The 25,036-nt window shown below is 38.3% G+C and overlaps 1 protein-coding gene across 3 annotated transcripts in view; it reads left to right on the forward strand.

Annotated features, from left to right (window-relative positions):
* Positions 1 to 25,036, forward strand: part of tshz1 (teashirt zinc finger homeobox 1) — a 200,879-nt gene that overhangs the window by 16,015 nt on the left and 159,828 nt on the right. Inside the window, exon 2 of one of the 3 annotated variants that reach the window (XM_088090477.1) lies at positions 20,962 to 21,094. The exons of the other annotated variants lie outside the window; for them this stretch is intronic. The gene's annotated coding sequence lies outside the window, so the exon portion shown is untranslated. The remainder of the gene's footprint in view (positions 1 to 20,961; positions 21,095 to 25,036) is intronic. 3 annotated transcript variants of the gene reach the window in all.

Here is a 25,036-nt window from a genome sequence, read left to right on the forward strand (position 1 = left end):
TGAAATGCTAACTCATGTCTGGCTTTTATGACTTATTCCTGACACGCTGTAGAATTAGCAGAATAATCAAACGGTTAATTGCAGCTCTATAGATGCTAAGACGATAGAAAAGCCTCATTAAAAGTATACTGTACAGGAATTGTCGGTCACCGAGCACAAGAATTAAGCACGACCCCTTCATCTTACACTGCTTGTACGAATACTGCAAGCTACTGTTAAAATGTTACATTTGTCATTTGTACATGTCCAACAGAAAACATGTCAACTTTGTGCCGCTCTTCATCCTCATCCTCTCCTTCAGCATTAGTATGCAAAAGTTGAAAGCCAACTCTAGATTCACTCTCATTTTAAAACGAACATAGTCCACTTGGCTTTTCACCTTGCTATATTTCCTGCACTGTTTCTGCAATTTTTGTAGCTTTCTCTTGGATCCATGCAACCACCTGTCCCAATCTATCCCGACCTCCCATGGGTGCCGTTTTTGGCTGTGGGCTACACACCCGTAAACAACCTGACCAAAGCAAAATGAGAAGAAAATGAGAAAACAGAAAAAGAAAGCAGAAGAAGTGTGTCTGCAGATGTCACTGCCACATACCTGTAGTGGATCATAAGTGACGATTCAGAGAGATTTACTTTTGTATGAATTCATAAATCATTTTTTTAGGATGCAAAGTGAACCTTTATGCTGTTGTTTTTTTTTTGATAAATTGATGTGTAGAATTAACAAAAAACTTTTAAAAATGTCCCTCAAAATTTCTGATGCCATGAGCTGATGTCTTCAAATAGCTTGTTTTGTCTGATCTAAACATATACAGTTGGCAAAGCTGGAACCAGTAATTGGCTGACTTCCTGTTCATCACTTATCTGTATGGTACTAGTTATGTATGCTCATATTTATATGAGAGAAGCTTCCTTTTTTCTTATCACAAATGACCACATAGAAAACAAGTTTCCTGCAGTGTGGAAATGGCGGTTGTCTGTGATGTAGTTATGTTTGATGTCAATATGTCACAAAATTTTGATGCTTTAAAGAGTATTAATAGAGGCCATTTCTGCCTGACACTGCACTGAATGATTGCACTCATTAGCAGCAGTATGTGTTACTAACCGCAGAAATATGAAATGGAAACCACAGGCGAGCAGACAAAAAAATCTCACATTTAAACATTTAGATTTGGTCTTTAACAGCGTAATTTCCCAGACTTTCTGTCTAATCTAAACAGGTGTGTGGGGGGGTGAAAGTCGCTGGCTGATGGATGCCTTTCCAGTATAGCAAGGCCTTCTACAAGGCACACAACATGACTAAAGTACTCACACGCAGACACCTTGCACACACTGCCCCCACCTCTTGACTGCCTCAGAGAGATGTATTTATTTTATCATTTCTAGTCTTGGTCGCAGCGAATGGCTGTCGTGGCACGTACCTTCACTTCATCTCAATACCACCTTGTGTGATTTATAGCCAGCAGATCCGGCTCCAGCGCCATCATTTTTAACCGCCCCGTCTTTTATCTCCACCAAATGATCGTATTAACTACCGCCAAAGACTAACACAAGGCAGAAGGAGATGTCTGTGTTGAGCTAAACCAGACTACCCTCTGAAAGGCATCAAATCATTTCACCATGTTGAGAGCGAAAAGTGGTAATTACTTGTAATTGGGGCTTCAAATTTTTCTCTCGCTCGTCCCTCTTTTGCTAAATTGGATGATTTCCCTTTCTTTTTCTTCTGGAGGGATGATAGATACCTCAGAACCTATGAGGGGGACCAAAATTGAAAACAGTTTTTGTTCCATTTGAAATGTATCGTTGTTAATGTTCTTCCCTTTCACATGCTTTCACACACGCACTTTCTCGTCTTCCCTCCAAGCCTTGATATGTTTGAAGGAATCATTACTATGCTGTTACATTCTCTTTTACATATGAAGGCTCTCTGTGGTATTTGTACCTCTTATTTATGTGTGTTCGTGCGTTGAAACGGACACGCATCTCTTTGCTGTGTGTTTGTATCTGTCTCTGCATGGCCAAAAAACACCACTTCCACAAGCATCCTATAACAGGATGGTCATGAGCAATAACGTGGCTAAATATTTGGAGAGTTGAGTGTACAAAGCTGTGCGCTCTCAGTGAGAAGATTTTTCATGTTCATACTTATGGGATGCTCTGTAGATCAGTTGGCAACTTGGTATAAATCCTTTTTTTTTTTTTCAGTGTTTTATGTTTGAATCAAAATAATTTCTTTTGTTGATCTTCCTTGGGCTGCACCTAAAGGTTTGTTTTTTTTAGCATTATTCATTAACCCTTATTTTTTGATTCGTGGAAATGTTGTAAAAAAGTTAAGAGTTCCTGTCACAATTGTCCTGTGTCCAAAGAGATATCTTTGAATAGAGAGGCTAAGCTCCTCCCCTTTCCGGTGGATCGCCATGGGACTTTATTTACGAAAAGATAATTACAGTATTTATTGGCAAGAGACAAGTATTTTTTTTTATACTGTTTAAATTAGTTTGGCGTAAAACTGTTGAAGTATAAGACTGTGAAAATACATAAGAGTAGAGAGTTCGCATGACTGATGCCATAACCTTCTCTCTTGCTGAAGCTATAATACCTGTGTGTCTTGTACCTGAACACGCTCACACCAGCAATGAGTCTGGCTTGTTTTTTCTGTTCCCAGCTGATAAAAATACCAAGAGTTGTTGGATAAAAATATCAGGGAAAACATTACATTTCTGTGGAACATAGTGAAGTTAGTAATAACATAGCTAACAGCCAGCAAGCTTAGCTGGTGCTGGTGATATATACGTATTGTGTGAAACAAAAAATGCTGTTTATGGGGTGGTTTTACACAAAACTAAATGATGATTCAACAAACCTATGACAAACTACGATTTTCCTGTTATGCAAAATTATCTGTTATAGTGATAAACATCATATTTGAAACTGTTTTTTAAAAAGTGTCTCTTGCCATTGACTACTGTAAATATTTTTTTTAAGTAAGGTCCCACGAGGGAAAGGGACTTGGCTTCTTCATTACCAATCTTACCCAAGTGAAAGTCTAAAACCATAAACTGTAACCATAAACAGCCATTGGTTTGTGGACTGTCATTTTGAAGCTTTGGATTCAGCATTTTGGCCGTTGTCGTGTTGGTTTTTTGTAGCCAGTAGTGATCATTTTTTGATAAGTGGGTGGTGGTGTGGAGGAGCAAGGGGTAGATTTGACTCATAGACTGTAGCAATGCCTGAAGCAGCAACGGTTTTAAATTTTTTCTCGACAATAACTTTAAAGATTAATTGATTATCAACATTGTTCCCTATTAATTTCCAGGTTGACTAATCGACTAATCAGCCCTGACACCTAAATTTAACAGTAGGCTATAACATTAAAGTAATCACTGCTTATAAAGAGAATAGCTACAACTTGGTGAAACAAGACTCTGCAAACATGCTGTATTAGCAGCAACATTTTATACCAATGATCCCAGTCCTGTCTGAGCAATGCAGAAGATGGCCAACAGAAAATTTTAATTATAGAAAGTCAAACAACTTATTATAACACACAAACAGATGGTTCGGAATTTGCAATGCATGAAATGTACATAAACATTTGTAATTGCTGTGAATGTGTCCATGTTTTAACACATGCATAAATAATCAAATTATTTAACATGATTTTGAGTGGGAACTCTGCCTTATCCCCAAAAAAAAAGGACACAAATAATTGCTGTATTGCTCGTCTTCCCGCATAAAAGAAAGACAAGAAAAAGAGTCAGGGTGGGGGTGGGGGGCAAGGGAATGTGTGGCAAAATGAAAGCAAGGAAGGAAGACAGCCAAAGATTTGACATAGTGCTGGAGGAGTATTTCCTCCTTGTCTCACTGAATCAAGTAGTGGTGTCTCAGCAATATTTTAATCGTGCTCTTGCATGGAGTTGCTGTTGTTATTACATGTGCGTTTCTTCTGTTTCTCACACACATACATGCATATTAACACACACGGGGAGGACTTGTGAACCGCCGACCTTGCGTAACGTTTTTAGATTATGAAGCCGAAGCTAGAGGCAGACAGTGTTCTGCACTGGTGTGAAACTAATAGTAAAGAACACAGAGGTTGTACACTGAGTAATCCAATTTGACCTTGTCTATGAGAAGACGGTCTATTGAATAACATTCTTCTAAGTACGAAGCTGGCAGAACATCTCATGACCCACTTTTTAAGGGTCTCAGCTCACCACCAAAAAACAGTGTTCAGTGACATTTAGAAAAAAAAACTAAACTTTGTAAAATCTCTATGAATGTAACACTAAAGAATTTATCTCATCTGATACTGGGTGACGTGAGGATTAAAAAGAGAAATCTTCAAAACGTCAAAGAGAAAACCCCCTTTAGAGGAAATGGGAATGGCTCTGTATATTTGATACACCGTATGGCTTTGTGGACATCATCGCCTCTCACTCTCCATATGCTCAGTCTCACTTTTTCCTCACACTGTACGACTGTGTGAGGCAGAGGGTAAAGAGCTCACTGTGTCCTGCCAGCAGTGGAGACATCAAAAGGGGCTATTTGGCAGAAGTTGGGGGGCCTAAGCACATAGGATTGCAGCAGGAATAACACAGGGTGAGATGTTATTATTACAAGGCTGATTTAGGACTATTATGGAGACGCTCTGTGGGGGTTTTTGTGTTAACCACCCTGACGCATGCACAACATAAAGCACACATCACTTATGTGTGGACCTCACTGATGCACATTCATGAAAGCAACTTAGAAAATGCACACGACAAGGCACCCAGTATGGAGGAATTACAGCAACACACACAAATATACGACACACACATATACTCAGGACCTGGAGGGAGATAGATTTGTACACGTAGAAGGGAGGGGTGTGAGGTTGTCTGATGGCGAGTAAATCACATGTGACAGAACCCAAACTCAACCGAGGTGTGTCTCTTGACATGGTGTGATGGGGCGCGCCCTAATGCATTACTGTCCACCAGGGCTTTGTGTATGTGGACGCCCATATGTGTATGTGTGTGTGCAGGCGAGCATGTGTCTGTGCTTGTGCGTATGCATCTGGGCCCTCTTTACTGCGATGTTGTGAGCAGCCAATCATTTCTTCCAGTCTAATTAGCACACATGTAAATTCAGGGTAACTGTGGAGCTCATCCAGGGACAACCAACTGCGACATGGCAACTGTTCACCATGAGGGGGGCTGACTCTGTGTGTGTGTGTGTGTGTGTGTGTGTGTGTGTGTGTGTGTGTGTGTGTGTGTGTGTGTGTGTGTGTGTGTGTGTGTGTGTGTGTGCGCGCGCGCGTGCGCGCGCGTGTGGTTCACTGTGATCACACAAAGCTAATACAAAGTGTAAGAGGGGTGTCCACCACTGGTGACCAGTGATGGCCAGTCTGTGTTGTCATAAGTGTTTGTGTCGGAACCCCATCCTCCAATAACTGTTTAACTGACTATCACTGACCGCGTTCAGGGCACCACCATTACCAACAACCACCAAGCAGATTTCAACCTCTAATATGCCAGATAAACTTCGTCCAGTATTTAGAAAAAAAAGAAAAAACTTGAGTTAATTCAGGGTGAATTGTAGTTGTTATGATGACACTATGACACAAGTTAAAAAAATGTTGAGCTATAATTCTGTAATGTCAATGCAAGAAACCGTATTTGACTTTGAAGTCACCAAATGCTTTTAGGCTCTGATCTCATTTTTTCAATAAATCTTATAGGTTTATCTGACATTTAAAAATAAGACACATTTAATGATTTATTCAGCTATAAGAAATTTTTTAGTTCTTCTGTATCAGATGCTGTTGAGGACACACAACTGCAAACTGCGGTTGGGGTGGGCTACGTATCACACCTGATGCAACGAGACAGTGTTTCCTCGTTGGCACCTGGGGGAGGGGCAGGAAAGGATGGAGGGAAGCTGGATGAATGGGGATAACGACAGGAAGAATAAACACATGAATAAATAACAGCAAAAGGCAAACAGAGCCCAGCCATCAGTCCGATTTGGCCGAGCCTTGTCGCTCGCTTGTTCACTCACAGCTGGGAAATTCACGGTAACTTGGTTTGGTCGTGAAGGGGAAAAAAAGTCTCTGTGAAACGTTGGACTCACCTCGATGTCTGCAGCCAAATGCATGTGGCAGATGTCAGCATTTAGATTTTTTTTTCTCCCCATAGTGTTGGACTGCGGGAAGGAAGGAGCTGTGGGGTGCTGGAAGATTGTGTGCACTGTATGGGTATTTGTACATGTATTTATTTGTGATAGGTGTGGAAGAGGTCACGAAAGGACAAACAATAGATAAGTGATATAATTACAACTGAAAAAGGTTAACAATTCTGAAAAGTGTGCTTGAACCTGAAACTGTGTTATTATAACATAAGAAATTGTTGAAATGCTGAAAAATCTTGAAAGTTTAGTTTAAGTGTTCGCGCTTATTACAGTTAAAGTGTTAATTTAAGTGTAAGCACTGATGAAGCTGAACTAAGAATGCTGAAAGGAGTTCAAGATTCATTTGAAGTACAAGCGCTGAGAGAGGTTTAAAGTGTGATAAATTGAGCTGGAAGTGTCAGCAGTAGCAAAATCAGTGAAAACAGATGAACTTTACTGAACGATAAGAGAAGAGAGAAATCGCCACAAGATAATTGCATTGTAAATTTCTGCAAACCATGAATCTCTTACATTTGCACATTTAACATATTATATCAACATTTCTAAAGTGATGTAATATATTATTATATGTTATATATATATATATATATATATATATATATATATATATATATATATATATATATATATATATATATTTAATTTGTTATTCTTTGTTTTTAAATCTCGTGTGTGTTCCTTTTTTTCAATCATTCTGTGCCCCATCTCTTAATTTGGATATTTTTGCAAATGCAGCGCAGGCAAAACTCTTAGATTATTTTCATTCCTCAGCAGGAGTTTGAGTCACAGTATTGATGATGAATCACTTGATCCAGTCAGAGCTGATCAGATGAATGGATGGAAAGAGAAACTGAGTGCAGAGTTAGTGAATGCAAACTTTTATAGATCCAGCACAATGAACAATTTCACTTTTCATGCTGCACCTGGTGTTCTACTGCTCCATTTGTGACAACAGTACACTTAGCGCTTCGAGAGGGTGGTGTAGTGAATAACTGCATGGTATATATATATATATATATTATAATTGTTATGCCTTGCAAGCTTTATTGTTTTTCATCTTTTATGATACTTAAATATCAATGTGACAGGTGTCATCTCATTAAGACATTCAGTATTTTTTGTTTGGAAGCTCTGAGTAAAAAAAAAAATTAGTACTAATTTGGACAGTATTTACAATTTATGAGATCTATTTGTGGCAGCTGATATTTTAATTGTGGCGACCCGCCACAAATAAATTCATGTTTGGGAAACCCTGCACGCCTTACGTCTAAATGTTGTTATTCTACTTTAAGATGATGCTGGCATGAGGTGTTTGGAAGACGTTGGATTTTGTTTACTTAATAGCACAACTTTAATTCAGCCAAATATCAATGTCAAACATTGGTGGCCAACTGGGGAAAACAGTTACAATGTAAGTTGACGGGCTAGCATTACACGCATTTCACTTGTTATTATATTCAATTCTTTCATATCATTTTTGACAAAACTAAATTAATTGGTATATTTTAGTATAGAGGAAGCAACCTTGCAAAAATGCTCAAGGATTTAGCACAATTTATTATGTTAATTCAATTTTAAACCTGTAGATTCTGATTTTTGTATTGCAGAGCACACAGAATGTGTGTGTGTGTGTGTGTGTGTGTGTGTGTGTGCATGTGTGTGTGTGTGTGTGTGTGTGTGTGTTAATGTTATCAACATTCAATCACAAGTTAGCAGAAACAAGTTTTTTCCAGGATCTATCCGACAGTTCAGGCTCTTGTATGTAACTCCCAGAGGAGAGCTACAGAGATCTTTTACTCTGGGCTTTATCTGTGCGCACAAGCAGTAATAAATACACATCTTATATGTGTGTGTGCGCTTCTGTGTGTGTGTCTGCATGGCTGACTCAAAACCGACCCTTTGAAGTGAAGTAACGATGAGGGGAAGTTAATTACGTCCCATTATGCAGGCTGGGCGCGACCATGCACCAGTTAAGGCCATGTTTTTCCCTTTAATTAACTAGAAAGCCAAACGCTCGCCTGTCAGGGAGCTGCTAAAAGAGCATTTCAGAGGAAGAAACCCTCGGGGCGCTGATGAGAGGGCGCTAGGACTGGCCACATGTTAATGGCGAGGTGTTAGCATCTTAAACCGCGTTATTACTCGCCACTCTCAGTAGTCTTGCGGAAATGTGCAAAGGGAAATCTCGGGGATGGTCTCCAGGGGAAAACCAGCAAAGCTCCTTGACTTTGAGAGTTGATGCTGCAGCACTACAAAGTGTACAGGACTGGGGGAAGTTAAGGAACTTTTTAACTGCTTTAAAAAAAGAACGGAAAGTGCCTGAGCGGTAACTTCTTAATTAGAAAGTCCCTTGGATCGCTTGTGGATATGTAGCCAAACTGGAGAACTTTGGAACCTTGATTATCATCTCCAGCCTGAAATTAGTTTCTTCAGTGCAACACTCAGGTTAAAAATCGCTCCATCAAAGCTGCAGATACATACATTCGCAGATGAGGGAAGTAAACAAATTTTAATGTTTTAGTCATCAATTTATTTACCCGTGTACATGCGTGATTATTTTTTTAAGAGATTAATTTAAAGAAGAAAAATATTTTCAAGTGTTCTTAACCCACGTCAAAACAGAGATGCTTCTTTTAAAGAGTCTACACATAAACACATTTTTCAAAGCTATATGAAAAACAGGCTTGAGTATCATAATGAAAACAAACATTTGGAGAGTTCAGACCCAAATTTTATTTTTGGATTAACAAAATATAATAAAGGATACTTTTCATTCAAAGGACTGATAAAATTGAAAATAATGTATGAAAAAACAAAAGTAAATTACTTTTTGTGTTATGCTCAACTGTTGAAGAATTTTATTTTATTCTGCAAGAGCTTTTAAGAGTGCCGCTATGGTCGTGTGGAGTGTTAAGTGACCGAGGACTGAGCAATATATCGATATTACATCAATATTGTGATATGCGACTATATATCACCACATATTTGGATATCGTAATATCGTCTTTCCCCCTTTTTTAACGCTGCCTTACAGTAAATGTATGTCATTTTTTGAACTGTTCTAGCTGTTTTGTTATTTGTCTTTACCCATTTTACCCACTTATTACATCCACATTACTCATGATTACCAAAAATCTCATGATGTAAATATTTTGTGAAAGCACCAGTAGTCAAGGCTACAATATTGTTGCAATATTGATATCCGTGTAAGTGGTCAAATATATTGTGATATTTGATTTTCTCCACATTGCACAGCCTTTAAAGTGACCAAACTAGTGTTTTATTTATTTATTTACATTATCTTCCCATTGGCTGATGTGGATATTTATTACACTAAGCACAGGACAAAAAACCTCTATGCTTAGTGGGTAACACTTGTGGTCAGCACTTGAAGTCGGTTGTAACCTTGTTCATATGTAGATCATACTGTTAACATTGCTGAGCAAGAGGACATCAACTTTAAATATTAATGCTAATTTTCCAAGTTATGTTGAGGTACGTGTCCTGCATCCATGATGCATCAATATCTAAAATAACGTGGCAAACTCACTATTGAGGCATCCTGGAAAGCACTATTATTTTGTAGATTGTGACCTGTAAATTAAAATCATAGAAACAGTTGCATCCCATGACTTTTTCTCATGTCACAGAAATCGCTGTAAGACTAATGTTTTGGATGTTTTTATCAAATTGTCGGTGATGTGTCAGAGGTTTTGCCCCTCTGCTCACATCAGACACCCGTTTGCCTGCCTGCCTGCTCTCATCCCCGGCTCTCTGAAGCTCTGTGGCGGCGGTGTCAGTGTCACGGCGTGGAGGTCCTGTACAGCAATATATAATTTTAAGCTTTGCAAAACACTAAAATTAAAAAAATATTTCAGATATAACAGACATTGTTTAATCTTAAAGTTCAATGTCTGTTGTTACAGCAGATGCTGTATTTACTCATGTTGATGATGACCCGATGATGCTTTATGACCATCGATGGATGGATGGATGGATGGATGGATGGATGGATGCGCCCCGTGTTTTTCTAATAATGTTACATTGTGATAATACGATTGTGCCACCAATAAATATTATATTGATTCATGTTGATGTTTAACCGTCCAGGTGGCACACCGTGTTGAAAAAATATATATATATTTTTTTAAACCTAAAATATTTTTACCTGTGGCCACCATTTTCCATATCCCCGCCATTCCTTTTGCGTGAAAAGAGATACCATTTTGTTCATAGTCTCATTGAGTGAAATGAAATCATAAGTTCTAGTCTATGGTTTTGAAATTTTCAGATTTAGGATTTAATTTGTTTATTTTTCAGATGCATTTTCAAATATAGCCATCATTTTAAGCAAATAACTTCAAACACATCTTTAACACTACAATTTGGAAAAAAAAAACAAACAAAATTTTATTGGGGACCCTGAAATGACCCCCTTTGGTTTCTGGGGACTCAACATTACTGTGGCCTGGCATCATTTCTTGTTTGAAATAAAGCTACCTGGCAAAAGGGAGAAATCAAACCTTCTTATGCACAGACACCTCACGCTGGTCCTTTGACTAGCTTGCAGGTTTAAAGTAATTTCCTGTCTTTAGCAGACAACAACTGAACATCTTATTTTGAGTGCCTTGTTAAAACTGCACAGTGTTCACCTGAGCATGGTTTGCAATGTTCACTCACAGAACATACACATGCAGGCCTTGTAATGTTGGCTGTTTGAGAAATGACACGATGGCGAAGAATTAACTTGTCAGGTGCTCCTCGTGCAGATAACTAAAACTAGCACACTTTAATTGGTGTGTGTCTGTCTTTTCTGCGCAGTGCTCAGTAGGACACAGTAGGCACAGACACATGTTTCCAAGGCAAGCAATTAGACAGAAAGTGACAGCATGAAATATGATGATTACTGTTATACAAAAGGCACATTTATCGAATTGAGAAGATAACTGGGATAAATTTATTTTTTTTCTGGCAGTGCTGTTATTTCGGTCACTTCACTTTGTTCACTCAGCTAATGCTCTCTGATGATTGTCAGTCTTGCAGAGCCTCAGCCTTTTTTAAATTGACTGCTGATATTTTGTCTGATACATATATGATATTTAGGGTTCTTGTAAGTGGAATATCTTTCCAGATATTGTATTTATCTTAAAGTGAATCAAGTTAATACTCCGACTGAATACACACTGATGTGTATTTTCATTACACCTCCTCAGGAAGAAATCATTCTTGTTTCAGATGCTTATAGCAGAGAAAAGTGAACCAACCTAATGCCATAAATCATTATATGAATGAAGACATGTTTTCATCACCACATGTACCATGCTTACGATGAATACATAATTCAAGAAGCCTTCATGCAAGGAGGTTAATTAACATAAGCCACACATGCAAGTGTTGCCAATAGCCTATACAATACTATGCACTACCAACGGGTGGTGCTAACCACAAACTGAATTAATCCAGTGTTCAACACACATACATTTGAATTCAGAATATATGTGGCCACAGTGATATATATATACCTGTTTCATATTTAGACATTTTTTATGTGTTTTCTGGTATTTTTATATGTGATTTAGCAAAACCAGATTTAGCTCATGCCATTGCACACACACATATGGGGGCACACACTCTTTTCCTCACTTTCTGCACACATATTGACCGGTCTGGGGGTCAATGACTGTGCAGATGACAACTGAGTTGTTATTAATGGCCACTGCGTTCCAATATATCCGTATCTGTGCTGGGAAAATGGTCTGTAGCCTGCCCACGCTCCTTCCCCCACACTGGGCTCCAGCTGTCTGGCTCCACTGTGTAAAAAGATCCAGGCTCGTCTCTCTTCTTTATCCCCTCATAACCTCTTAAAACCAAGAAAAAGAGGAGAAAAATCAATGATAAAAGATGCTTCTGGAAGTTTCAACTAGTTGATAAATGTTACTGGAAGTCATTACAGTACAACACATTCACTAAGTGTTCTGCCTGCTCCAGTGAGCTCGGAAAAAGTGTATTTCAAAGCAGTTAAATTACAAGTAAAATAATTTCCCCACCCTTTCCCAGTTTAGTAACTTTCCTGTTATGACTGCCATTATTATGTGTAGTCGATGATTTCCGTTAGCGAAACCATGGCAGCAGAAATCAGGGCAGCATTTGATTGTGTGTTGAAGTAGGAGGAGGGCCTGCAGCTTCACACACTGTCCGCTTATTCCAGCCAGCCATTTTCCCAGTACTCATAGTAGAGCTTTCTTTTCTCTCTTTTATCTCATGGCCCCAACCCCCCTCCATCTGATCATTTGTAACCATTATATTGTTTTTTCACACCTCTCTATCCTCTCATGACTGTCGGGACGACTGCAGCCCTGTCGCCACCCTGACTGCTGCTTTTACTCTCTGGTGCCTCAGAAATCATGAGGCCAGCTATGGTGCCTTTTCCCTTTCAGTTTCTTATTCAATCATTCAGCCTACAGTTCCTTATAGTTGCTCAAGTTTGGTTGTGTTTTTGTCGGCTTTGTCCATCCTTTAATTCCTCATTCCTTTACTTTTGTACTAATACCTTCTCTGCTACCATGCTTTGTGTGAATACTTCATATTTATTGTCTGTGTTGATTAAATCAAATAAATGGGGATTTAGAGAGCCTTAATGATGCGATGATGTGACTGCTGTATTTCAGGTTCTAATAGGAAAACGCATGTCCAAGGTTCTTTACTAAATAACACAGAAGAATTTTTCTTATAAACAGAAACTATTTGGCTGCTTTTCTTATATTTCGTTTAAGATGAGTGTTCCCAACATTAGCCAAAAATGACATTAGGTTATTCTTGGTTTTTGATATCGGCAGAATCAGTATATTGGCTGATTCTGATGTTTCATTTTAAAGCATATATGGGCCGTTACAGCTGGCGTGCCAATATTACACGCATCCTTAAAATAATATCTGTGCCATAAAAACTTTTAAAGGCCGTAGACCCCCCCCCACCACTCTCGTGATAAATGTAGTAAAAAGAAGGTGAACAGTGGGTACAGCTCCAGAGAAAGCCATTTCCTTCTGCTGTGCGAGTCTACGGTATTGTTCATGTATTTACATCAAGTTTTTTTAGCTTAACCACAGCTGCTCCAGCTCCGTATTAGTGCTAGACTCTACGTCCATTAGTCCACGACTGAGTGAATGCTGCCACTTGCTGTTGTAGTAAAGGCCCCTTTATTTTTAAAATACAAAATTATTCCACTCATAAGTATCTTGTTAGCAACTACCAATTAAATTTAAAATAACAATTCCAATACAATTAACAGAAATGATGCCAATCGCTTGTCATTGTGAATTCAAGGTAATGTCATTGCATACCTGAAAATCTCAGATCGACTTTGAGGAGAAGAATATCCTGTCTTTAAACTGTTGTCTTTATTGGCCTTTAAAAATCCAATATCAGTCAACCTCTAGTTTTTTATACTTTGCATACAACTTAATCTTGAGTCGACTAACCACCATCAGAAGTATTTCCATACGGGGCTTTTTTTTAGATTGCTCAGAGTGCAAATCACTCTCTGCTGTCGAGTCCTCTGCCTCATTCTCACTCATTACCTCAAAGTTGTTGTTGAATCCTTTGCTCATTCAGCTTGACTTACATTTAACTGTCAGTCAATTGAATTTTAATGTATTATTATTATTATTATTATTATTATTATTATTATTATTATTATTATACAATTTGCATTTCTAATTGAATTTAGAATATATGTTGACAACCCATCCCTTAATGGAATATCTTTGGATTTTGGATTGTTCGTAGACAGGAAAATAGAGATATTTTTACTATTTTCGGACAGTTTTTGGACACAATCAATCAATTTATCAAGAACGGTAATGGCAGATCAATCCATACTAAAAAATAGTCATAATAATAACCCTTTTTTTTAATAATTTCTGGTCTTTAGCAAGAGACCATCCTAATTTTACTACAGTCTTCAGAAAACCTTGTCGTAGTGGTTAGGGTGTATAATTATAGATTTGACTTGATGGTGCAGTTAACAGCCCTTGTGGTGAAAATCAGGGATTGTTCCTTATTACTCACTCCCTCTCCCTCTTTTTTCTCTTTTACACACACAGAGCATCTATTTCTTTGAAATATACCAAATTAGTGGGTAGCAGCAGCACTACAGTATAGTTCAATCTTTTTTACTCTGCTTTATTATCATTCACATTCTCATTTCATCCTTTTACAAACAAAGCATTTTCTGTGTTTTCTTTCCGTCTCTCTTTCTCAATAGCGTTTCCTCAAGTTAAATCCTTTTTCTCTTCTTTACAGCCTGTCCTCAATCTTCTTTTAAACTCTCCATCTTGGTGTATTCTTCCTGTCTCCTGCCCTGTTTCTTTCTCCCCTCACTCTTTCAATCCTCTCAGTCCCTCCCCTTCATCCCCCTCGCTCTCGGTCTCTTTTGCCCCTCTCTGTCTGTCTCCCTCTCCGGATGGGTTCCGGCTGTTGAGCTGGTGGGGCTGGTGGCCGGTGTGACGGCTCGGCTGTCTGGTGTCGCGTGCGATCAGGGCGGACGTCGCGCGGCGAGGACGATCGGAGCTGAGCGCCTCCGCCTCACCGCGGGTCACCTTTCACGGGCAATTAGTGTCGGAGCAGAGGCGCGCTCGCCGCTTGTCGGCCCTGCTTATTGTGAAGATCAACGGCAATCAGTCTCCACACTCCAGTCTGCACTCTCTCTCTCGCTCCTTTCACATCTCTGCCTCCAACCCTCACTCTCTCTTCCCCCTGTCTTTCTTTGTTGCCTCTCTATCTCTTTGAGTTTTCCCCTGATGTGCTTTTGCAGCTCTCTGGCTAATGGCTGCTGTCTGGCAATATGTTACCCGACTGTTCAGCTCTCTCTTCATTATACTCCCTGACTTATTTACCACTTCTGTTGAACAAATATCATATAATGCTATGAAGGCACAATCCTCCTCTTCCTCCCTCCTCTCTGCACATTATTTGATTCACTTCTTTTTCTCTACAGCTGACTGTGCAGGATGCTTCCTGTGTTTTACTCATAAGGACTTTCTCCATCTTTCTTGTTTTACTCTCACATCATCAATTTGTGGCCATGTGGGAGTCAAAGGTTTCTATTTGCACCAAGTGATCCCATGTTAAAGCCAACAACTTTCTCAGACCTCAACATTCAGAAGCCATGAACTCTGTCATCACTTACATGCAGGCCCACATGGAATCTGAATTTGAATTCCGAGGACATTGCTGCAGAATTATCCACATATTTGGAAGTGATTTTCTTTTGCATTAGAGGCAAAACAAACAAACAAACAAAACAACATTCTGAAGAGTTATGCAGATTTTTATTCATAGATCTGCAAATTTTTATTTTCGATCTCAGCTGAAAATATGGGTGAAAAAGTCTGTTTGGCTCAGTAGCCGCTCAAGCTGGGCAATTTGATTCAAATTTATATCCTAAAATAAAGGATGCACCGGTTTATTGGCCACACATCGGTATCTGTAGATATCCGCCTTGTTGACTGTCATCAGCCTATTGGCAAATAAGATGTTATTTACCAATGGCGGTGGCCGCGATTTTTCTGCTGTGTCACATCAATTTTGAGAAGAAGTTGAGAAGTAGGTTATTGTAAAGGTTGTTCCATAAATGTGTATTATTGAACAGTGCAGTGGATTTTTTTATAATGAAGATTTCTTCGCTTCACTAGTACAAAAGGTGAATAAATAAAAAAACAAAACAAATTAAACACAACAACAACAACAACAACAAAAAAGATTGGTACTGGTTATTTGCCAAATTATTATTTCTAACATCGGTATTGGCAGAATTTCACAATCAGTGCACCACTACATAAAATTAGAGCTCAACCAATTTAGTAGCTTGTCACAGACACACCACATCAGTATGTACCCATAGTATATATCTGCTGATAAATAAGAAGAAATGAGAGTACAGGAATGAACAAAGATGTGTCTGCTGTAAAAACTGTAGTATGCCCTTATTGCTTCTAAATCACTTCAAATAATAAATAAAAAAAATGTCTGGTGAAATTCATCTTGGTCAAAATTCTTTGACAGAAAAAAATGACCAAATCTTTAAAAAAAAAAAAAAAAGATTGTTATGTTTATTTAAACTTAGATATTAATATCAGCATCCAAAACGCACTGTAGTTATACAAAATGAACAAGGATATTTTACAGTGTATATAAGAGAAGGCTATTTTATGCAATAAAATGGAACTATCAAAGTGATGTTCAAAGCATTTATATGTGTTGCACTGTTATGCAATACACAATTCAATGCTGCTAAACAAGGCCTAACTATAGTTAAAGCAGGAAGATCTTATAATGTAACTTGGATTTGTTTTCAAATACAGGAGCGTGTCTGAAAGTTGTTTTGTCCACATGGAATCCAGACTTCAAGGTTGTGAGAGTCTGCAGTTACTGAGAGCTATTTTTCAACAAAGATGATGTGTGTCATTGTGTAACCACAGGCCTTGTGTGTGTGTGTGTTTGTTTGTGTCTGTGTGTGCGCACACATTGCCTGCAGTTGACTTTGTGCAAGTAAAGTGAAAATCTTAGATGACACTGTGGTGCTGTTTTGTCAAGGCCAGTAGAAGATCCCGACTTGAGAATGACCTTTTCACTTTAATGTGGGCATATCTGTTTGATAATGAGTGTTTTCATGTATGCAAACAGTCACATGAATCGGTTTTTGAAAGCCAACGTTTATTCAGTCTCTCAGAATCAGTCCATTCATTCGTAAGCTTTTAATCTTTGATACTTTGCTTCTTCTGATATCTCTGATTTTTTTGAGTAGGTTTTGCCTGAGTGAGACATTTAGTTGGTCCTATATGCAAATAAGTAAGCAATTAACACAAATATTACAATAAATAACATTTTCACCTCAGTCCAGCTTTATTTTAACTCAACAACAAAAGTTTAAATTTCAACTGACAAGCGAGAAGAAAAAAATAGTTGGTTTTGTTGATTTATAAAGGTATCAGTGCCACAGCAAATGTCTTGCCTTTACACTGTCTGATAATATATTTATTCAGGCATAAGTACAAGAAATACCACTGGGAATGTCTTGGTCATTGTTTGTAGTAGTGTTCATGGATGGTCTTTGAAAGGATATACTTGTGTGATGTACTCTTGAATCTAGGAAACTGAAGGAAATAAGAATAAGTGCTTATGTGTGCTGTCTGTGGACTGAAAGTAGAGAGCTGTGTAAATATATGTTAGGCTTTGGCATCTGCACTGTGTGGCACTGCATCTTTCGTTTCTGTTTTTCAGTATTTATATTCAGGGTTCCCACGGTCATGAAATTCCTGGAGAAGTTATTAAATTAGTGTAAATTAGTATAAAATTAAATTACTGTAAATAAGTGTTTTCCAGACCTGGGAATTGTTTGGAATTAACAGAATGTTTAGAAGAAGTTTTAAATATATGTTGTTTTGGCTGTTTTACAAATGTTCAGAAAATTCCCAAATATGCCTAAAGTTACATAAAATACGCTCCTTGTTTTACTGATTTACAACAAGTACAGCACTGTGTGACTGCTGAAAAATCACAAGGATCATGTGATAAACATAGACCAGACTGGCACTGTGTCATCACCAAGGCCATGCCCACTTTGGGGAGTAAGAAGCACGCTGTCAGATGAGGAGGGAAACAGAAAAAATGCCAAAAAGCCCCGAAAGCTCTGTGTGGAAATGTGTAGGGGAGGTTTATTGTGATGTGAATTAAACAAGTGAAATGTTAATATTTTAGCCTCCTTTACTTGGAAAATTGGGATTTTCTACCTCTACATTGTTTCTGGAATATGCTTATTTGTTGTGGGTTCTACACTTCCCTCACTGAGAATCCCATTATTGAAGCACAACCTCTTTTTCTTTTAAAGTCACAAAACAGTTATCAAAAATTGTCGCAACCTTTAAGTTTTGCAAAGTTCCTGAATGTGCCAGTGTGGCCTATGGGTGTATGCAGCTGGTTGGTAAAGCTGGCAAACACTCGCAGTTGACAAATGACTGGGAGGTGCCTGTTTAATAATGAAATGGCTGTTTCTCTTTATAGGCCTGCTCATTTTAAACTACTTAAATGGGAATTGGGTAAAATATTACAGGAAAGGGATGAAAATTGAGTAAAAATGTGTGGAAACCCTGTTTATCTGCCTTTACAGAGACGCCTATAATTTGGAGGTTCAGCTCTCTGTCAGGCACCTATTACAAGTAGGGGTGTTGCAATTTCTGGATTTCTGGATGGAGATAGTGTTATTTTCTGCCTTCTGCTTAAACCTGGTGAATTTACAGTGCACAACAACATATGATACAGTCTATGGGTTTTGATTGATATCTAGTGTCTGCAAAGAAATTACAATTCTTCATTAGCATAGTTAGCATGCCTTAGCTTGGAGGGCTAGCATTGCTTGCTTAATATATTGTGTAGTCATGCTGTCACCCTGAATGCCCCACTAAACTCTGTTCAAAGTCTCATGCTCTATAATGGCTAAATTGAATTCGACCAAGTCTGAGTTGTAGGCTATGCTAGTGAACATAGAGCAAGGATCTGGTGGCTTTCGAGCGAGGAAAATCAGCTGTTGTTGTAAAGTACCTTTCCATCATCTAGTGGCTCTTTTTTTCATTTTTGTGTTACAGTTTATTCCTACTTGATTGGTGAAATAAGTTGTCATTACATTTTAAATTAAAATGACCATATGGCCCACATATGGTACATTCTCAAAAATATATGGCAGCTACGTCACACTTGAGACCATGTAGCTCTTTTTAAAGAGGAATTTGACAATGTCAATGACAGTTGGCAGGGCATAAAACCAATGATCTGTTGATCTTTACAAATCAAGACGCGATAGTCTGACAATGGCATGCTAAAAATGCTAAAAAATAAAGTAAGAAAATCAAAATCAAACTGAGTCATGCAATTGGAGAATTGTGATGTGATGTGAACATGCACACATAAAGAAAAGTGATATTTCTATAGTCTTAATCAAAGCTTCTCTCCGTTTATTCCCTCCAATATCTGCCAAGTAAGTGTGTTTTTCATTTGTTTGGATGAATTTCCAAGCCACCTCAGGATGTTGATGTGCTGTATGTTGTTAACTAGGACTTTGCAGCCAGCTCTAGAAAAAGATTAAAATAAAAGCTCAATGCATGGTGCAAGAGTGTGTTGTAAGCAGGTGCATGCAGAAACAGCAATATTAAGTGTGATTCTTAATATATATATATATATCCTGTCCTCCATACATACATTATCCTATGAATTTAGAGTGCTTGTGCTGTAACATTTCTGCCACATTGTAACGCCCACTTTCCCACATTCAGCTATAAACACAGAAGAGGAAAAATCAAGGAAAAAGGGCAGGCTCATTTGCATATGGGGTCTTCATTAGATAAAGCTAAGGACGATGAAGAGTGCATCTTCACCCACAGTGATGAATAGCTCCTGCATCACAAAGTCGCCTCAAAGTACCCTCGTCATAACCCTCATTTGCATTCGTGCGTATTTTTTTTTATATATTTATTAACTCACTTAATGGTGGACACTTACCGTTATTCCTGTGTCCTCTTGAGAAACCTCTGCCAGTGTTCTGCAATTTAAATAGGGTACCTTTGATGACATTAGAGAGGCTGTGATTTAAGGGAAAAAAAAGGCAGTCAGTTGTGATGAGAATGACGATGGGGAACTTAAATGTGCAGAAAGGGTGTTAATTACATGATGTTTTAATAGAGAACCAGTGATGCATAAATTAAAAGCTTCATCTCATCACAAGAGACATTTCCTCTGAAAAGTTCCATGCGTACACACACCATCTTACACAAATAATAGTCTCAAATTTGCTGAATAGCACAATGGTTAAGTTAACTTGGATTGTCTGTGAGCAAATAACTATGAAGTTAGTTTACTTTGATTTATTGTGTCAAATGGTAGGTATACAAGTACTTGCACCCGTCCTTATGTAAGACCTCTGGGGTGATGACTTGAAAAATTGGCACCGCTACCTACCCAAACTACTTATGCCGAGCTTGGATTGAAGCAGCTAGGTATCCAGGTTAACCAGGGTGTTTATAATTCCAGACTGTATAATTTTCAGTATCATCAAAAATAGGGCTTTTTGGGTGGTTAAGATACGTTTTGGTGGTCCCCCGTAGTCAGTGCTTAGCTTCCGTGCCGGTGTTGTGTACTTTATTTTTCAGAGGAGGGGGGTGGCTGAGTTTTCTACTTAAAATAAATAGAAAATACTACCTTTTCATGTTGTATGTCCCTCATCTAAGTCACTCTACTGTTTTCAGCATCAGATGCCTCACTGAACACACACAGTCCTTGTTTGGTGGGACAGCAATACAGGCGCATGTTTAATAGGTAAATTAACTGTGTAATTATGCTTTTGTAGCCATATACTTTGGCCTAATCAAACAGGATTTTGAGCCATTCACTCTGTAGTTATCAAAGGAAGCTTCAGTTATCACCTTAAAATCCAACATCTGACTCTTTGATAGTAAAACTGTTTTTTAGATCCGGAAAACTAGAAAATTAAACTTCATCATCAAGGCGAAAGTTATCAAATTCTGCCTTATAACAGGTGATGAGTGCTGAAGTCAAATTCCACAGGAATATAAAGTTTGTACGCCTGGGATTTCATATCTATTTTTTTCTTTAAAAATGAATCTGCTCTCCAAGAAAAAGCAAACAGTAAACATGCTAAATAAATCATATTTTTCTCTTTCCATTCCTCCCTGCTCTTTTTCACCCTCTCTCTATTTTTATTTATTTTTTTATAAACAGACCCATGGGCGGTTGCGTCTCCCAGGCCTCATGCCATGCTGTCTTTTGAACGCAAACCTGTGCGGATGGGCCTTGAACGGCTGTTTCATCTAGTCATCCAGGGCCTGACGAGATTTGACTGGTCCAGTCCCAAGTGAGTCCTGCATCTCAGCGGCTAGCCATCACCCTCCATAAACAAACTGAGCCCAAACAATGTCAGATGTTGGCTTGCATTTAAACGATGGTCGCTCTGGGAGGCGGGTGGGATGGGGAGGGAGAGATAAACAAAAAAATACAAAATCAAGAGATCATGAACTGAAGCTAAAAAAAATCTCACAAGGATTGTTTCTGCCCTTTTAAAAATCAGATTACTTAATGATAGCTTGAGCTGAAATTGCTGACACACTGATGTAGCATCACTCTCTCTTTTTCTGTCTTTATTGGTGATGATATTTTAGCATTCCCCCCCCCCAAGATTTGTTGACTCTCTTCAAACTGGGAATCTGTTGCCCAGAAAGCTCTTCATTATTTAGCAGTAACACACAGACACACTAAAACTCACAATAATAGGTTGCCAAACATTTTGTCTCCTTCATAACATGAAAATGTTTCAAATTGTCAAATTTTCTTGTCTGTTCCTGGCTTCTAACTCAAAACAGTTGATTGTATTATCAATAATACACAATCTGCAAAGAGACACAGAGGGCCTGACATGTGTTTAAGGTCCCTATAGCTGGACTCAAAATTGGGACGTTGCAGTTGCATGATGTGTATTTTAAGCAAGCTGACACTTGGCTGTGATGGCTATTACTAGACACGCTGTAAAGATACTGAAGCACAGATTGTCTCATAACACGAGCATCCTTGGTTCTCTTCATTGTACCAGAACCCCAGGGTGAAGCTAAGCCAGCCTGCAGGACTGCAGTGCTCTAAATCTTAAGTACTGGTCTTTTTCAGAAGGAAGAAGATGGGGGAAAAAAGCTTGCCAAGAGCGTGCAGGCAGGACTTTAATTTCTAGTCCCAGGCGCTGATTTATTTGATTTTTGAGGAAGTTTTGCTAAGCGAGCTAATGAGAAGCACAGTGCTGTTGAATGATTTAGTAGGCAGATGGAGCACATACAGAGAGAAAGTCTAAAGACAAATCTCTATATTCCCTAATTGGTGAGAGGAAGAAGGAGGTAGTTTAACAATAAAAAATGACAATTAAAAGAGGGTTGCTTACTCTACTGGTGCTGTATGTTTCACAATTAGACAAAAAAAAGAAACTGCAACAGTGAATCATGTCATGTCTTTAAAATGGTTTTATGGGTAACTGTTTTTTTTCCTTAAGAAGTAAACAAACTGGTCCTCCATTTGGATTCAAGCCAACAAAGACCACCAAACTTACTAATAGATAAACGTTTGTGTAGAAGTCTGTCATATACAAAGCCTGTCAAATATAAACTTGGTTACTTGGTTAATTTTATGAAGCTCATGGATTGTTATTGTGTGGACTTTTCACCAGGGCATTTGACAAAGGTTATGTCTATTTTCCTCTAAAGCTTATAGGTTCTTCCTGCCATTAGGCTACACTGACCATAGTATCATCATATCACTCACTTACCTCTTATTCCTCTATACTCTGTAGATCAAAATAATGTGCTAATTGCTCTTGTTTGTGATCGCCATGGACTGTTATCTTGTACATAAGTATTCTAAGTTGCACCTCTGACCAGCCATGATTTGTCAGTGCTAACCAGCTTTCAAATCAAAAGTTAGTGCCTAAATATAGCAGCCTATGCACAGAAATAACTAAAGCAGTTCTGCTTGTGTTAATGTAAATAAACCTTTTCATCTCTTAAACATTAAAAAAAAATAATTGCACACATATTTTATGAATAACAGCACATTATACACATAATATAAATTACCTTTCTAGTTCTTGGTTTTGTAGTTTTAGTCCAATGAGAACATTACATCCTAAATATTACATGGACTGTAGTTATTTTTCTTTGGTTATTGCTTCTGGGGATGGATATTTTAATGTATTTCCGTTTTCAAATTCTTGCAGTGAATTATGAGAGAGCACTCAAGTAATTGCCAAAAAGAAAATCTAGTGTAAGAATAGAAGTGTAATTTGGTCAACATGGAAAACAAAAGCAATTTGAAATTAATTTATTGCACAATCAGGCTTCAATAAGCCTATTAAACCATAAAAGCAAAGTCTAAATGAGAAAAATCAGCAAACTTTTGGTTGCGGTCGTAACATAGTTTAGACGCAGGAGTGGCAGATAACATCCAACGGTGTCATGAGTTCCTTTTTTTCCCTCAGCAGCAGTTTGTGACGTTTGCGTCATGGGGTGGATAATTGATCGAATAACCCGGTCGGAGTTGATCAGATTGATGGAGAGAGAAGCAGCTGCTGCTGAAACTTTTTGGACCCAGTGCAATGAATGATTAAGTGTCACTTTCGATGCATCTGGTGTTCTGCTGCTCTATTTGTGCGAGTACGCTCTGTGCTCCGAGAGTGTGGTGCAATCAATAACTGAATCAATAACTGAACGGTATACATATATTTCAGTAGCACTCCTCATGTGGTGTTCCTTGTTCCTTAAAGACAGGCTAGGCTTTAAAAAATAAATTGCCATGTCTAAACTTACTCACAGGCCTTGTGCTCTTCTTTAGATCGAGCATCAGTTCTGTTAGATAAAGCTTCACACTTTTCAGTCACAGTTCACATCAGTTCCACATCAAAACACCATAACACAAACCACATTAATCTGAAAACATTGCACAGCAGATATTAGTTGATTACTTAGTAAAAATCATGGGTGAACTGATGAGTCTCACAGTGTAAACAACTGCCCATTTGTTAGTTTTTGAGATGATGGTGCTATTTACATCACTTAACACCCTAACACTCCCCAGATCCTGACAAAGCCATTTTCTCCCCCAAATTTTTTTTAGTCGCACACAGAAGATGTAAAAAAACAAAAACAAAGAAACAAAACAAAACAGAGACTGTTTTAGAACAAACGATTATCTTGAGCCCAAAAGGAAAATTATCTTTGATGGAAAATATTTGATTTGCATTTTGACAAGAACTCTCAAAGATTAAAGCTATAAATGGACCAATTACTCTCTTTAGCCATTTGAAGTTGTACAGTACCATGCTAAAAGGCAATCCATTTGCTATTGCACATCATAGTTTCAGAGAAAAAATGGGCTGTATTGTTCTTTGAATTGTGTAGGTAGATAGCTAAAATCTAGAAATACTGATTAATGATGATAAAAATCTCTTCACACGCAATGTGAGATTTGGTAAATATGACATATAGAAGAAACTAAAGTCTTCTGTTAGGTAGTGTATGTAAGACTGGCGATTCTCAAAACAGGTTTTGATAGTAAGTGGATTTGCTGTTCTTGTAAATACGAACTTTGACCCCTTACAAGTGTAGCGGAAGGAGGATTAGGCTCATGTTTATTCAGCATGTGTAACAGCCCCTGGGACAAATCACACTCAAGAGTGGCTGTCGCCCCTGGAGACTAAGAGAACCACCTAAGGGTGTGGAGCTAAATATGGAAATTGCAAGACATGCTTCAATATGCATATTCACTACTGTGCAGTTCCTCAAAATAAAAACAGCTCCTCGTTCACATTATCCACCCCTCCGTCTGTTTTTTGCAAACCACAGTGTAAAAATGTAAAGCTGCCATTATTTGAGGCATGTTCTATTAATATATAAATAAACCCAAATCATGTTTTTTTCTTAAATTTCAGAGTGACTGAGAGATGTGTGTGTGTGTGTGTGTGTGTTTTTTTTTTTTTCTTTCCTGCCTACCACAACGCTCCGTTTGCTCAGGTCTGCTTAACTGCAGCTGAAGTTGTCACTGTTAATATGGGTTTGTATTCAATCATCCTGTCAGCTTCTGAGAGGCATGTGAGTGACAGATTTAAGAGGCAGTCGAACTGGGGGCTAAACTCAAGAAGGGCAATTTCTTTCCTGTGAACGTAAGATCTCCGACAGACGGGCGTTAGCTGCCGAAAGTTAGACAACACCGTCTGGTCCAGTAAACGCATTGACAGTGATCAACAAAGGAGTGTTGTCTTACCTTT

The sequence above is a fragment of the Plectropomus leopardus genome, chromosome 17 (genome assembly GCF_026936395.1).
Source record: "Plectropomus leopardus strain MGB_pleo_1.0 chromosome 17, ASM2693639v1, whole genome shotgun sequence".
Classification (NCBI taxonomy): domain Eukaryota; kingdom Metazoa; phylum Chordata; class Actinopteri; order Perciformes; family Serranidae; genus Plectropomus; species Plectropomus leopardus.